Here is a 15,565-nt window from a genome sequence, read left to right as displayed (position 1 = left end):
GATATGTAATTTAGCACCTTAAGCTTCAACTTGAAAACAAAGTATATGCAGAAACATGGGTTATAAAATGTGCCTTTAATAGTCAATAAAACTAGCAAGAGTCATTGCTTATTACCTGATAGCTAGTAGGTTTTCAAATTATAAAACTCATCTGTTACACTCCACTTAGCATATCTATAACTTTCCAACAAAGGATACAATCTTCAAGCAAATTACTTTAATGGGTGAAGGATTAAAGGCTAAAACAAGAGGTAGTAGAAGAGAAAGTGAAAGACAATTGCATACTGTCTATTAAGACAGAGAAGGAGATCACCTGGAGGTGCAAATCTGTTTTCTCAAACGACTGAATTAACAGCATATATAAACACTGAAAAGCAGCATATATGCATAACAGCATATATAAAAACTGAAAATCAGCATATATATATATATGCTTTATTAATGGCATATATAAAAACTGGAAAACTGAAAAATTCAGACTTAGTTTCAGATGTAGTCACAGATATTTTTATATTTGTAGTGAGTATTTATTATAATTAATGTAAAGCAACATGCAGAGACCAAAAGAGTGATTGTCATGATTCACTGAAGCAACTCTATCTACATTCATACAGAAATATGTCTCACTAATTATGTATCCGTACTGGAACAAATCTTTTGAAATTCTTCACTCACTTTCAACACTAATATTTACTTTTTTATTCAGTAATAGTTTTTAAAAATGTACTAAAACTTTAATTACACATTTGAGCAAGCTTGTAACTTATTGGACATAGTGTGGAAAAAAATATAGTCTAGAGCACAATAAAGTCAAGAGTACAAGAGAAATGGTTAAGCACTAATATTATGCTTTAAGTGGCAAGTGAGAATTAAAAAAAAAAAAGAAAGCAGGGTCTGATCCTGTCACCCAGGCTGGAGTTCAAGTGAGAATTTTTTGAGTCACCCTGCTGTGACGAAGTTGTCATCTAGTGATAAAAATAATTTAAAAGGGAACAATTTGATACTAGTGTAGGTGTTGGCAGTGTTAGAACTTCTTATCGTTTTGAGCCAGTGAAAATTGCCAAGACTAAAGATGAACAGTTACTTGAAATAGATTGTTTCTGTAGGATACCGAAATATTTAGTAGGCTCCTCAGTTTGACTACTATATTACACTTAAAAAGTTTAAGTGTATATTTTGTGTCAAGATATTATCCTTGCAATAATCACATTTTTCTCTTTATTGATTACTTAAACACTTTTATTCATATGTACATTCTTTCCATCCAACTCCAGTACATGATGTTGGCTTTTTAGTTAGAGTTCCTCTATGTTAGGAATTCAGAGCCTCCTAGCAGGGTATCTTCAGTGTTTCAAAATCCTTTGACAAGATACAATGGCTTTTACTCAAAATTATCTAAGGGTAAGAATATATTATCAAAAACATGGTAATCAATGTGTCTTTTTTGAGCATTATCATATTGTTTTTTTAATCATAGGAACCTTACCTCTTCTTGTTCTCAGTCCTAATATGGAAAGAAGAGAGTTGAAATAACCAATGAAAATGACTAATGGAATATTCTTTATATTTTTTCATAGAGAAAGGATATGAAATGATGTCTGATGGCAAAGGTAAATAAATAGAATTGAAAGTCGATGGCACTGAAGGAAAATTGAAATTAATCTTTTCCAGATGAACCAAAGATACACATTTAGAAACCAGAAGTTGCATTTATATTGATATATTTTTCCAGGTTTGAGAAGTTCTCTGTTATTATCTCTTTGGATAAACTTTCTACCCCTAACTCTTTCTTTACCTCCTCTCTAAGATCAATAACTCTTAATTTGTCATTTTGAGGCAATTTAGTATATCCTACAGGAGTATTTCATTGTTTTTTATTTTTCCTTTTGTTTACTCTGTGTATTTTCAAATAACCTGCCCAGTCTCACGAATTCTTTCTTCTGCTTGGTCAGTTCTGCTATTAATAGACTCTAATGCATTCATCAATATGCCAATTGCATTTTTCAGCTCCAGAATTTCCGCTTGATTCTTTTGAATTATTTAAATCTCTCTGTTAAATTTACTTGATAGGACTTTGAATTCCTTCTCTGTATTATCTTGAATTTTTCTGAGTTTTCTTAACACAGCTAGTTTAAATTCTCTATCTGAAAGGTCGCATATCTCTGTTTCTCCAGGATTGGTGCCTTATTTTGTTCACTTGGTAAGGTTATGTTTTCCTGGATAGTGTTGATCCTAGTAGATGTTCTTCAGTGTCTGGTCATTGAAGATTTAGGTATTTATTGTAGTCTTCACTGTCTGGGCTTGTAGGTGCCTGTCCTTCATGGAAAGGCTTTCCAGACATTTGACAGAACTTAGGTGTTCATCTAAGCTGGGGGCTCCACAAACCCAGTAACATTGTGGCCCTTGCGGATTCGTAGAGGTACCATCTTGATGGTCTTGGACAAGATCTATGATAATTCTCTGGATTACCAGGCAGAGACTCTTGTCATCTTCCCTTACCTTTTCCCAAACACATAAAGTCTCTTTCTGTTCTGAACCACCTAAAGCTGGGGGTGGCATTACAAAGAACTCCTCCCTGTGGCCACCACCACTCCGCTGCCCTGAGTCAGACCTGAAGTCAGCACAGCACTGTTATATTATATTCAAGGCCTGTTATATCAACTCCCTGGCTACTGCCTATGTTCACTCAAGTCCCTGGAGCTCTACAATCCAGTAAATGGCAAAGTCAGTCAGGCCAGTGTCCTTCCCTTCAGGGTGGTCATGCCCCCAGACCCTGAGTGGATCCAGAGGTGCCCTCAGGAAGTCTGGGACTTGAATTAAAAACCTTAGAAATCTACCTGGTGTTCTATTCTACTGTTGCTGAACTGGGACTCAAACCGCAAGAGGCAGTCCTTCCCACTCTTCCCTGCCCTTCCAAAGGCAGAGGAGGATCACCCTGTAGCTACCACCACCCAGGCCACTAGGACTACTGCCAGACTACCTCCGATGTTCCTTTAAGGCCCAAGGGCTCTTAAATTGTCTTGTGGTGAATGCTGCTTGCCCTGGGACTCAACCTTCAGTGGCTTCCTCCTGTTTCAGGGAAAGTCCAGAAATGCCATTCAAGGGTCAAGTCCTGGAAGCAAGAGCTCACTTGGTGCTCTATCACCATGTGGCCATGCTGGTACCCGAGTTGCAAGACAAAGTCCCCTTTATATTTTCCTCTTCTTTTCTCAAGCAGAAGGAGTTTTGCCCTACACCTAACACAGTTAGAAAATGTGCTGAGTCTAACTTGAAGTCAGCAAGTCTCAGAGGCTAACCCAAGGTCCTAGATCTAGTAACTAGGTGTCACTGCTGATTATTTAGGGCCCAAGGGCTCTTCAGTTAGCAGGTGATTAGTGCTGTCAGGATTAGGTTCTTTCCTTCAAGGCAGTGGGTTCCCCTCTGGCCCAAGGATGTGTCTAGAAATGTCACCTGGAAGCAAGGCCTCAAGACTCTGACTGGTGCCCTATACTGCTACGGCTTAGCTGGTATTCAAGATGCAAGTCAAAGTCCTCCCTATTTTCCCTCTCCTCTCCTCAAGCAGAAGGAAGGGGTCTCTTTTGAAGCCAGGAGCTGTGCAGCCTGGGGTTAAGGGAGGGACGAGGCCAGCATTCCCATGGCTGCACCTACTTATGTCTCAGTATATTACGTGTCTCCTCAGTCCACTGTCTCTGGGCCTCATTCAGCACTAGGACTGGCCTAAGTGTTGCTGTCCTTATGGCCTATACTGCTTTTCAAGTTCATTTAGAGACACAGAGTTCTTTCAAATTCTTTTCAAGTTCATTTAGAGACAGAGCACTTTAGCTCAGGTAACAAAGTTTGCAGGAACTTAAGTTCTGACCACTGTGATGGACTAGTTCTGGCTATCAGTGATTTAAAGGCTCCCTCTATAAGCAGATGTCAGCTGAGTTTGGACCAGTTTTTCTTTCTGCTGTAACAGAACGGCAATAAGCTTAATGCCTCACAATTGCTGTGTTCTCTCTCCCCCAGCACCCAGTGACACTCTCTGCATCACCCTGTGGCTGCCAGGAGTGAGGGAGGCATGGCATCAGCAATTCTGGATTGTTTTATTTATCTCTTCAGTGACTCTTTCAGTGATATGAAGATAAAATCAGGTACTATGGGGACTTAATTGATTTTTGGTTCTTATAAAGGGGTGTGTGTGTGTGTGTGTGTGTGTGTGTGTGTGTGTGTGTGTTCTTCTCTGTAGATAGTTGTTAAATTGGTGTTCTTTCCTGGGGAGGGCGGGGAAGGGGAAGGGGATGATCACTGGAGCCTTCTTTTCCACCATATTGCTCCTCCTCTGAAGTGGTATTTATATTGATATTACTACACTCATTACAGGTAGTTAGACAGCCATGAGCGGGACAGGAGAGGGCTCTCCCCCACCCACCATGAATGTCAGGTGATGGTTTGACAATGATCACATTGCCCCTCTAAAAGTGATAAATTGAGAGCCTGCACTGGGAAAAGCCATTTCCTGATGGTCCGCACCTGTACCACTGAAGTGGTAATTGCAAATGCCAGGGAGAACCAATTTCCTGGGCATACACATTAAGAGACAAAAAGGCAGAGTCTGACCTTTCAGGGCACATCATTGGAAAAGGTAAGAAAGCCTCAGGCGGGCATGCGTACAACTTCCTAAACACACTGCTGTACTCAGTTCCCAAGGGTAAGGAGGGCACTGCACATGCGGGCAGTCCATCCAAAGGGAAGAATCATAGGAAAGTGGTACAACACGTCAGAAGAAGGCCAGTCTGTAAAGTGCTGGACTCATGGTTAAACACCTCACTTATCCTTCAAGTGGCCCGCTTGGGTCGCTTCCAAGTGTACTTTCCTTTCTTTCCTGTTATAAACCTTTCTAAAATAAACTTCCACTCCTGCTCTGAAACTTGTCTCAGTCTCTTTTTCTGTCTCATGCCCTAGTCAAATTCTTTCTTCTGAGGACGCAAGAATTGAGGTTGCTGCAGATCCATATGGATTTGCTGCTGGTAAGTCAGATACCTTCCACTGGTAACAAACTTAGTCCCAATTCTTCTTCTGATTTTATAGTATAATTACCTTGTTACTTCATGATTCTAATGAAAATTCTGAATACACGCAAAATTATTTTCCTTCCCTCAAAAATTACCACTATCACAACCTAGCAAGAACATTTTCCTCCCATATTTTCTAACTGTCATTTGAAGACTGAAGCTTTCACCTTTTTATCTAGAATAAAAAGATAAATGATTGGTTTTACTTCAGGAAACTTGTTTCTATAGCTATTTTATTCTCTAAAATTTCTCTACTAGGTTGATGGATTTTTTCAAATCCTCAGATGTAGCCCCCATTAATGATTATAAACCACTTACATTTTCTAAAGTGGGTGAACAAGTGGTACCTAATTTTCTTTAGGTTTCTCACATACATTTTCAACAACATCTTAAAATTTGTGGTAAGTTTAATATTTTTTGAGGAAATTAAAATAAAATTTACCGGATATCTTCATGATTACACCTATTGGCGTAATTTAGCTGATATATCATTCTTAAAAACAAACTTATCATGTCACTTCTAAGCTTTGGCTCAGTCCTGTAATTATGTTTTCAAAGCACTCAATGAAAAAAATGCACATGTAACAGAAAGAAATTTACAGACATTTTATTTGTCTCTACATAACTCAAAGGCAAATTACACATTTAATGTTAAATTTGAGATCTTAAACATATTGTGAATAGGCCACAAAACAAGATAAATTTAAAAAAAACCATTTCCATTCAGTTTTACATGGGACATCTGACTCCATAGTAGTCTTTATCATTTATTTATCTATAAATTCTAATAGATTGTCAAGTAAATATATTCAAATATATTCAATTGTAATTGAATTAATTCAAATAATTTAATTTGGAATTATTCACAGATAAATGTTGTATCTCAATCTTTAAAGTATGCAATATTTTGAGAATTTATATTAAGCTCTACTGTATCAGGGTTCAGTCAGAAGAGCAAAACCAATGGAATGTATATACAGATAAAATGTGGCACCGTCCAAGGATTTGACCTTTTACAACTGTGGGAGCTAGTCAGGCATTCATTGTAAGACTGCTGTGTCCATGACTGATTCTAAACCCTGAAGTCTGTGGCAGATAGTGAGGAAGAGATGGATATATGTAAAGCTGGAAAAGAAAAAAGACAAGCAGGAAATCATAAGAACAGACTGAAACCCACATCCGTTTTTGCTACCTCTCGATGATGTATGGATGTCCTGCAGGAGAAGCTAGACTTCCTCCCTATGATGCTACATACTTGCCCCAGAAGTTGGAGAAAATGAAGGAGGATCTAGGGTTGGTGGAGCAGTTGCAGGCCTGGCTGCTGTCTCACACCAAAGAGGTCAGCCAGTAGTTGAGTAACATGTGTGGACCACAAAATCGTTCTTGCTTCATTTCGGACCACCAGATCTCACACAAGAAATTATTAAATACAACTCCACTACTTAGTAGGTAAAAATGAATATACAAGGTTTAGATAAGCATGAAAATAAAGATAATTATGGTTTTAATTGATTGAAGGAAGGGGTAAAAAACCTCCCTTCTACTACAAAGAATAAATTTAAGTAAAAGAGAATCTGAGAAGCTAAGCATAATGTAGCAGAAACTTTATTGCACATATCTTAAATGATCTGTAAAATAAATTCCAAAGTTGTGATACTTCATAAATTCATAATACTCTATAATTCATACCTGTCACAGTTAATCATTTATCTTTTTTTTCAAAACTAGAACATAACATTTACTGTATTTTTATATTCAGATAGCTAAATGAATATCTTAGGTTTCTTGGCCTAAAAGGATGTCATGAAGGGAGTATCTATTATTAACTGAGTACTCACTATATGTACAGTATTTGATAGGCATCTTACAAAGTTACTGGTAAAATAAAAACTTGTGTTTGAGTACAAAATGAGTGCCCCATTTTGTTTTGTGTCCCTATACCATTACAAATATTTCATTATATTAATAAATTCTCTATACTTGGGAAAATTGGGGGGTTTACCAAGAAGATACCAAAATTTATCTTGTAATTCCAATACTTCCTGCAAACCGATTAGAATAATACCTAATTAAACATATCAATATTGAAAATGTTCAAAGTTCTTTCCAGTGCTTAGAAGGAACTAAGATCAAATCATATCAATGTCTGAATATGCCAGTTGAGAGCTCCAATATTGATTCCCACTGATAATCCTCAATGCATAACTAGGAATTCCCAAAGTGAGTCTAACATGAACTCAGAGAGCAAAGTTAGTTTCTGGCTGGGTAATTGCTAACTTCAATTGCTTTTATTTTTAGTACTTCATCTCTTCTCTGTCCACTGCTGTCCTGAGATTTCCTGTCAACGCTCACCCTCAGTGCACTCCTCTGAAGTGAGTCCATCAAGGTAAAGCTGTTCTCTGCTGAACTCAATAAGAGACACCCTCAGGCTGTTGCCTCCAATTTTTATGGGGCCAAAAAGCCAGGAAATCTCCTGTAAAGACTTTTAAGCAGTTGCAGGAATTCCCAGGAGCTTTTTCATAGAATTCATGAAGTGACAAATGAAATTACACAGCAAATGTCTGTAACACAACACAAAATTTAAAAAGTTTGTATATATATTTTATTTGGCAAGAAAAAGTTGATAAAGCACCAGTGATATTAGAGTTAATATTTCACTCAGCAGAAGTTAATACAATGTGTAATTTGAAATTCTGTATTAATCACATTTGAAATGCAAATTTCTCATTTTTATTTTTAAAAAGTTATGTTTATATTTCACTGAAGCTTACTTAATGAGTTATACATTTTAATTGAATATGTATTTATCTTTTAGACTCAATTAAAATTAATTGACTACCTATATGGATGATAATTATTTAAGAAATTATTACTCTTTACAAAATTTTTTACTGTTTATGACATAATTTACTATGTCATTTTTATATTCAATACTATGAATTTGTGATATACAATTTTGTTATTAAAACATGTGTTCTTTAAAACAAAAACCAGCCCCCATTCATAAAGCTGAATGGAAGAGATACTAGTTCAGCTGAACAATAGTAAGCTGCAATGATGATAAGAAAAGTAATAATGTAATAATTAATATTTATATGGTAAATTCAATGTGCTGGGAACTATTCTAAATAGCTCACATATATTAGCTGAGTATTGCCATTTAAGAAAAAGAATTAAAAAAAAAAAACTAAAAAACAATGCTGAGGCCCAGAGAGGTAAAATAATTTTCCCAAAGTCACCAAGCTGTGAAGTGGAACTGTAATCTGACTTTAGGTACTGTGTGAATTTAACTACTGTACCCCATTGTTTAATAAATATATTAAAACAAGTTAAATGATACTTAAGTTATTTTAAATTATGTATCTTAACATGAAGTATAGGAAGATGTTAAAATTGCCAGGCAAGAGTCATTTTTTAATTAGTCTTTGTATCTTCAGTGCCTAGTGAATCACTTTAGAGTGGTGTCAGGAAAACTAAACCATTCTGTTCTTTTTTTTTTTTTTTTTTTTTTTTTTTTTTTTTTTTTTTTTGAGACGGAGTCTCGCTCTATTGCCCAGGCTGGAGTGCAGTGGCCGGATCTCAGCTCACTGCAAGCTCCGCCTCCCGGGTTCACGCCATTCTCCTGCCTCAGCCTCCCGAGTAGCTGGGACTACAGGCGCTCGCCACCTCGCCCGGCTAGTTTTTTGTATTTTTTTAGTAGAGACGGGGTTTCACCGTGTTAGCCAGGATGGTCTCGATCTCCTGACCTCATGATCCGCCCATCTCGGCCTCCCAAAGTGCTGGGATTACAGGCTTGAGCCACCGCGCCCGGCCCCCATTCTGTTCTTAGGGAGTTTTAATACAGGGAGTAGAGACAAACACATGTTTTGGAAAGTTGATGGAGAAAAGGTTCCAAAAACCATTGTTAGAAGCATGTTGTTCACAGGTTCTACCCCAGAAATTGGAGAATCTCTTAGAGGTTAGTGTGCCTCCATTACTGTGTACAACTGGCAAGTCAAAAGTGGGTGGTTCCCAAGAACATTCCCTAAGAGTAGCCATGTGAATCTTGCTTACAGACTTCAAGCATCTGCTCCCAATGATCTCCGGAGAATAATGGATTTTCAGTTCTGCCTTGCAGATCTTGTGCTAGTTTCCCTCATAGAAAACTTATAACAAAGATCTATGTTAAAGGATATTCTGAGAAATAATTCCAGACATCACTGCTGTGAAATAAAGGAGAAGGTGAAAGAGGATATAAGAGGTATCAAGTTGATAACAGGTAAATTGTAATATCCATAACCTGACATAAAATAAACCTTATGCATTAGTCAGGCTTCTCCAGAAAAACAGAAACAACAGAATACGTATAGATACAAAGAGATTTATTATGAAAGGTTGTCTCAATTATTGTGAAGAAGTCCAGATTCTTCAGGGTAGTCAGGCAGCCTGGGGACCTTGAGAATAATCGATGTCGTCGTTCAAGTCTGAAGGCACATTACTGACATTATTTCCTCTTCCTTGGGTGGGTTCAGTCTTTATTCTATGAAGACCTCAACTGATTAGATCAAGTGCACCAACATTATGCAAGGCATTCTACTTTACTCAAACACTACCAATTTAAGTGCAAAAACATATTTTTATAGACACATCTAGCATCTAGAATAATGTTTGACCAAATATCTGGGAATTGTGGCCTAGCAAGTTGACACACAAAATCAGCAATCACATCCTTCACAAATAATTTTAAAGTTAATAATATAATAATAATGAGTGTTAAATCCAACTATTTTTATTAATTAAACATTGTAATATATACATATGGCACACATGTATATATATGGCACACACACATTATATATAGACATATGTGTGTTTTCTGTGCCTTTGCTGCAAGCTTCTATCTGAACAGATTTATAGCCTATATTTACACATGGAAATATAGAACAGCTTGAGGTTGTGCAAAACAAAAACCTCAACATTTTTTCACATAAAAAAAAATCTTTATTATGTGTCAGTAAAATTCTTAATTATCTTCATACTTTTATCTAGTTCATACTTGGTTTTGTATGGAGACTTCAGAAGATTCTGTGCGGATAGGTGTTTATGGAATAATGGAACAGAAAAGAAAACAGGATCTGATTGAAATTATTGAGTACCATTTTCTGATCCATTCTATTTTTGATAATGTGATCACATGCTGATTTGCAAATTTCTGTTATGTAGAAGTAGAATTTAATACTTATAATTTTTAAAGTAATTGCATATTTTCTGCATGAAAAAGATCATCATAACTGCTCACTTTCAATCAATATTTATTGAACCTTCATAGGATGCATTAAAAAGACAGGCTAGAGATTATATGTTTAAATTACTAATCAGTTGGATAATAAACTTTTTTTGTTATCATTATTATTGTGTGTAATAAATAACAGAAAATAGTGGATTTTAAGAAAAGAAAATAAACTTGCAACACTACTGTAAAGGCATCTGAACAGCACGCATAGACATTTTGTTTAAAGAATTTTTCTGAATGTGTTTCTTCATTTTATTCATAGGTTCTATTCAAGTAGTGAAAAATTATGGCACCAATATCTGTCATTTATCACTCCTGGAAGCAGTAAGATGCAGCTTCATTTGTTGAAGGTCGGGGATATACTGACTTGTTGCTAAATATTAGAGAAATGCACTATGACAATAGCGTATGAAATAATACAGATAGTGTTTTTTCTGTGTCTAATGTGTCTGTTTTCTCATTTTAATTTATGTTTTCATCTCTTCAAGAATCTGCCTATATCCTACTCTTCTTCCATTTCCACACTTTAAATAAAAAACAGGATAGAGTGGGAAGAACATTCATGTGTCTGCAAACCACTCCTGCCATATCCATACTTCATTGTTTCTCAGTCATGAGTGTTATGACCAAATTTAGGGTTCCCTGGGACTCAGTTTCTATGCAAAAGGATAATACGAGTAAATTTTCCAGCCTCAGTAGTTGTTCTATACAAGAGGAAATCTGAGAATTTTTCTCCTTCTGTGACATAGGAAGTCGAATATAATATCATCTATAAAATTATATGATTAATTGAAAATGGATCAGAATGTTAAAAAAAAAGGTCAATTTATCTCTTTAGGGTAGCTACTTTTTGATAATAGGTATATTTTTGTCACAAATACATTTCAACAATTAGGAATTAAGACTTATAGAGGATATAGAAAATGTGTGTATTTGTATAAGTGTATATGCATATATGTATATATTCTTTATATATGTGTGTTTATATGTGTGTATGTGTGTAAAATCCTATTGAAGGAGCTCAAAATATAGTTTAGAAAACATAAAATTAAAATGTGAAACAACAGGGTACAATGGCACACAGTATATAAGTAAGCTGGAACATGTTTATTAACGGAGCCTTCAATCAGAAATAGTCTGCTGTTGTTTCTACTTCCAGTTTTATACATTAATGGATGCTCAGGGTATCTCAGTGTCAGTTTTCTTAGAGAAAAGCATTAGTTTGAGAGAACCAAGTGCCATAAATATGTTGTGAAGAGCTAGAATATCCATGACATGTCTCCTATATCTCCTATATTATTCTAATGAAAAAATACATTATAATAAAATGTAATGAGAGCAAGTACATGTGTTAATACATAATTGTTTATTGACAAGTATGTATAAGCATAATTTTAGGCCTAAATAATGGAAGAAAAAACAATATTTATTTAATCACTTTACTGAAAGTTCATATACTATAACCCTAAAAAGTCAACAAGCAAATATTCATATATCTAAACAAGGGTCCCCAGAGAAACTGGATTCACCCCAGAGAATTCAAATGAAAGTATTCCATCAAAGAGATCCCTTTCACAGAGATAGTCAGGCTTAAGGAAACAAGGAAGGGATTGTGAGGTAATCAATAATTAGCAATAGCAGAAAGCCAAAACTATCTGAGGGCTGAATGGACAAAGGAAAGGAAGGAATACTGAAGCTCACTGAGAACCAGGACTGTGGAGTAGGGGCTGCAGTCTAGGAAAGACACAGCCACTGCTAGAGATGCTATGCAAAACAATCATCTGACACAACAGGCTAATAGTGCTGAGAGGAGCAAAAATGTTTTTTTAAAAAATTAAGAAAAGGAACAATTAAACAAATTTAAAACACGTCTGTCTTCTCTGTGCATCCCATCATCTGTAGGTGCTTCCCACTGCCTGAACTTCCAGGAAACCAGCTAATCAGGAAATATATTGGGGGAGGTTAACAAATTTGGGCAAGAGCCCATTACCATCAAGAGACAAAGCTGTTTCCTGAACAACATCAGATTTACACAAAAGCTCATTTTTGTAACAATAATGCTTTGTTGGCCGGGGGCGGTGGCTCAAGCCTGTAATCCCAGCACTTTGGGAGGCCGAGACGGGCGGATCACGAGGTCAGGAGATCGAGACCATCCTGGCTAACACGGTGAAACCCCGTCTCTACTAAAAAATACAAAAAACTAGCCGGGCGAGGTGGCGGGCGCCTGTAGTCCCAGCTACTCGGGAGGCTGAGGCAGGAGAATGGCGTAAACCCGGGAGGCGGAGCTTGCAGTGAGCTGAGATCCGGCCACTGCACTCCAGCCTGGACCACAAAGCGAGACTCCGTCTCAAAAACAAAAACAAAAACAAAAAAACAATAATGTTTTGTTTCCTCTCTTAAAGTATCCATTTACCTAACGAGGCTCCAGGTAGTTTTAATTAATTTTATAATTCTAACTACTGCTCTCTAACAGTTTTTATTAATTTGGAAGTAAAAAAACATACAGTCTCATAGATGACAGTGTGTGCTATTAAATAGAACTTCATGGACTCTAACTATGATAATCAATTCTTTTTACTATAACCTGTAGCCTATAAAACATTTGATTGACAATACAAAAAGAAAGCTCTATAATAGAGGGACGTATGGTTTCAAGAACCAATGATTTTCTGTCACCTGGACAATGGTGCTATCCTTGGGTGCTGACTAGGCTGTATTCTGAGGGAAGCCAAATCTGAGTCATAGTTTAGCGTCAGGATGTTTAAGACCCTACTATCAACATGTGTGGGAAAAAGGGAAAGAAAACTAGACAGGGCAGACACAACTGCCTCAGCCAACCCTCCTCAGAAGCTCTAGAGTAGAAATGGCTCATCTAACCTGTCCTGGGCTGAGCAGGAATGAGTAGCCCTTATAAATGCCTCTTTTTTCCATTTTTCTCTCGTTTCCCCTTCCTCCAACCTCAATTAATCATGAGTTATTTACCATCCTAACAAGGAAATGGCTTTGAGCAAGGTCTCTCTCAGCAACAGAGGCCATCTGAAAGTGTTGACGTCTGAAGGCTCTCATCAGACAGCATTCTGTGAATTAGGACAATATATTCTTCTTTGCAGAAGCCTCTCCATTGTCCCTCTTCACATTCATCACAGATGCATTTTCTCCTGAGATATACAAACTAACTTTGGCAGTAATTATGAGCCTTATTTTTCATTCTTTCTGAACTTGAGTAGATTTGTTTTTCTAGAAGTACCAGATCATATATGTCTGCACATTATTTATGTCCACTTAACCTGTCTCCTTTCTAAACTTTACCTAATTTATTATACATATGTCATTCTTTCAGGCAATTTCAAATCAGTTTTTGAATTCTTACTCAAATACAGTTGCCAACTACAAAAACTCCTCTTTTCTTTCTGCCTTTATAAACACCAAAATCAAAGGGAAAAAAAAAAGCTTTCAAATTTACTCTTAACATTCTTCAAAATGCATGATGGGTTTGTGGTAAATCTGTGATATTTCAGACAAAACTTCACTTACTGGCTACAGCAGCTGAAAATGAAGCAGAAGGCTGTTATGATCATTGGACCCTGAAAATCCCATGCACCGTTGTTAAAACAACATGGTGTCTCTCTTTGGAAAAAGCTTGCACTTTTCTCTAGCCAGCTAAAACAGAATGTAATTAGGACAGAGAATGGAAATCTGAAGCTCAAACAAAAGGCTGTATTGTTATGAAGTTAAAAGGTGAGTTTGTACAAATATCAAAAACTAATTAAGCAGAACAGGTGATATTTAACTACTTTGAGACTTCAAAAAAGGAAAATTGATTTTTGTCTCATTGGATTAAATTACATTTTCATATTGATTGACACAAAGCGCTTCTGTTACTTCTCTTGCAGACAAGGTAAATACACTAGCTGCTATTTATTCATGAAACTCTGTCTCTCAAAATTTCAGGGAATGTTATTCTAGCATTTTATTATAGAACAAATATTCTGACAGATGATGGTATTTTGGAAGATAAACAGAAATATACATCCAATCACTTCCACTGTGCAATTCAGACCTAAAAAGTAAGGCATAGAAGTGATAGAACATATTCACGGGTCAATCTTTTCTATCTGATAGAAAAGATTAAGATTTCTATCTGATAGATTAAGATCAATCAAATCAATAAAACTTAATTAAATTTTGACCATTAATATTTTTGACAGTCCCAAAACTAAAGTATTGACTAAGTACTGCTAGTAGTTCAATTATCATTTCATTTACTTCCAGGAAGTTATAAAATGATTAAGAAAAAAAAAAGATGTTAGAAGCTCTATAGAACCATTAAGCTACAAGAAAGTTAAGAAAAGTTTCTTTAGAAAATGGGGCAGGGAAAAGCATGAAAATATAGAAAGAATATTATTCTCTGAATCACAAAATACTCGCCTCCACCTACAGAAAGACACCAGTTTTAAATAGTTTGTCTTGTTTTGCTTTGTTTTATAAAGTAAATAATGTGGTCTGGCGTGGTGGTTCAGGCCTGTAATCATAGCACTTTGGGAGACTGAGGTGAGAGGATCACAAGATCAGGAGATTGAGACCATCCTGGCCAACATGGTGAAACTCCATCTCCACTAAAATACAAAAAATTAGCCAGGCGTGGTGGCACTTGCCTGTAGTCCCTGCTACTCAAGAGGCTGAGGCAGGGGAATCTCTTGAACCCGGGAGGCGGAGGTTGCAGTGAGCCCAGATCGCGCCACTGCACTTCAGCCTGGTGACAGAACAAGACTCTGTCTCAAATTAATAAATAAATAAACAAATAAATAAAGTAAGTAATGTGATAGAAATGCTTGGAAGGAGAAGGGAGGTTCAGTGAAACAATTAAAAGTTAACCTTTAAAAACAAAATAATTGCATGGTCACTGTTCTAGGCCTTTATTGTGTTGATAGGAGGCTAAAAGAGTGTGGAAATTCTCGGGACAGTAAAAGGATTTGTAGAGTCTCTGTGGGATAAGATCTGGAGAAGAAATGGAGCACATTTAAAAAAAATGAAAAATAAATACAAAAATGAACACAAAGTCTCATAAAAAGATCAGGGCTATCATAGGGAATTGTTTTAGTGTGTTTTGTATCCTCACTTTCCTCCTCAAACTAAAATATCAAATGGCTTTCCTTTTTTCCTTAAAGTTTAAGAAGCTTAATATGTTCTAAAGGTCTTAAATGATTTCACACCTAACTACTTTTCTGATCTTATTTCC

General features: G+C 36.3%; 1 long non-coding RNA gene across 1 annotated transcript in view; it reads left to right on the top strand.

Moving 5' to 3' along the window:
• LOC144340982 (uncharacterized) overlaps positions 1-10,726 on the top strand; it is a 71,225-nt gene extending 60,499 nt beyond the window's left edge. Inside the window, exons 2-5 of the long non-coding RNA XR_013417520.1 lie at positions 4,009-4,133; positions 4,945-5,009; positions 7,353-7,440; positions 10,589-10,726. This is a non-coding gene — a long non-coding RNA (uncharacterized LOC144340982). The remainder of the gene's footprint in view (positions 1-4,008; positions 4,134-4,944; positions 5,010-7,352; positions 7,441-10,588) is intronic.
• Positions 10,727-15,565: the final 4,839 nt, after the last annotated feature.

The sequence above is a fragment of the Macaca mulatta genome, chromosome 5, assembly GCF_049350105.2.
Source record: "Macaca mulatta isolate MMU2019108-1 chromosome 5, T2T-MMU8v2.0, whole genome shotgun sequence".
Taxonomy (NCBI): domain Eukaryota; kingdom Metazoa; phylum Chordata; class Mammalia; order Primates; family Cercopithecidae; genus Macaca; species Macaca mulatta.
The sequence above is the reverse complement of the archived record's forward strand: the minus strand, read 5'-3'. Positions and strand labels throughout refer to the sequence as shown.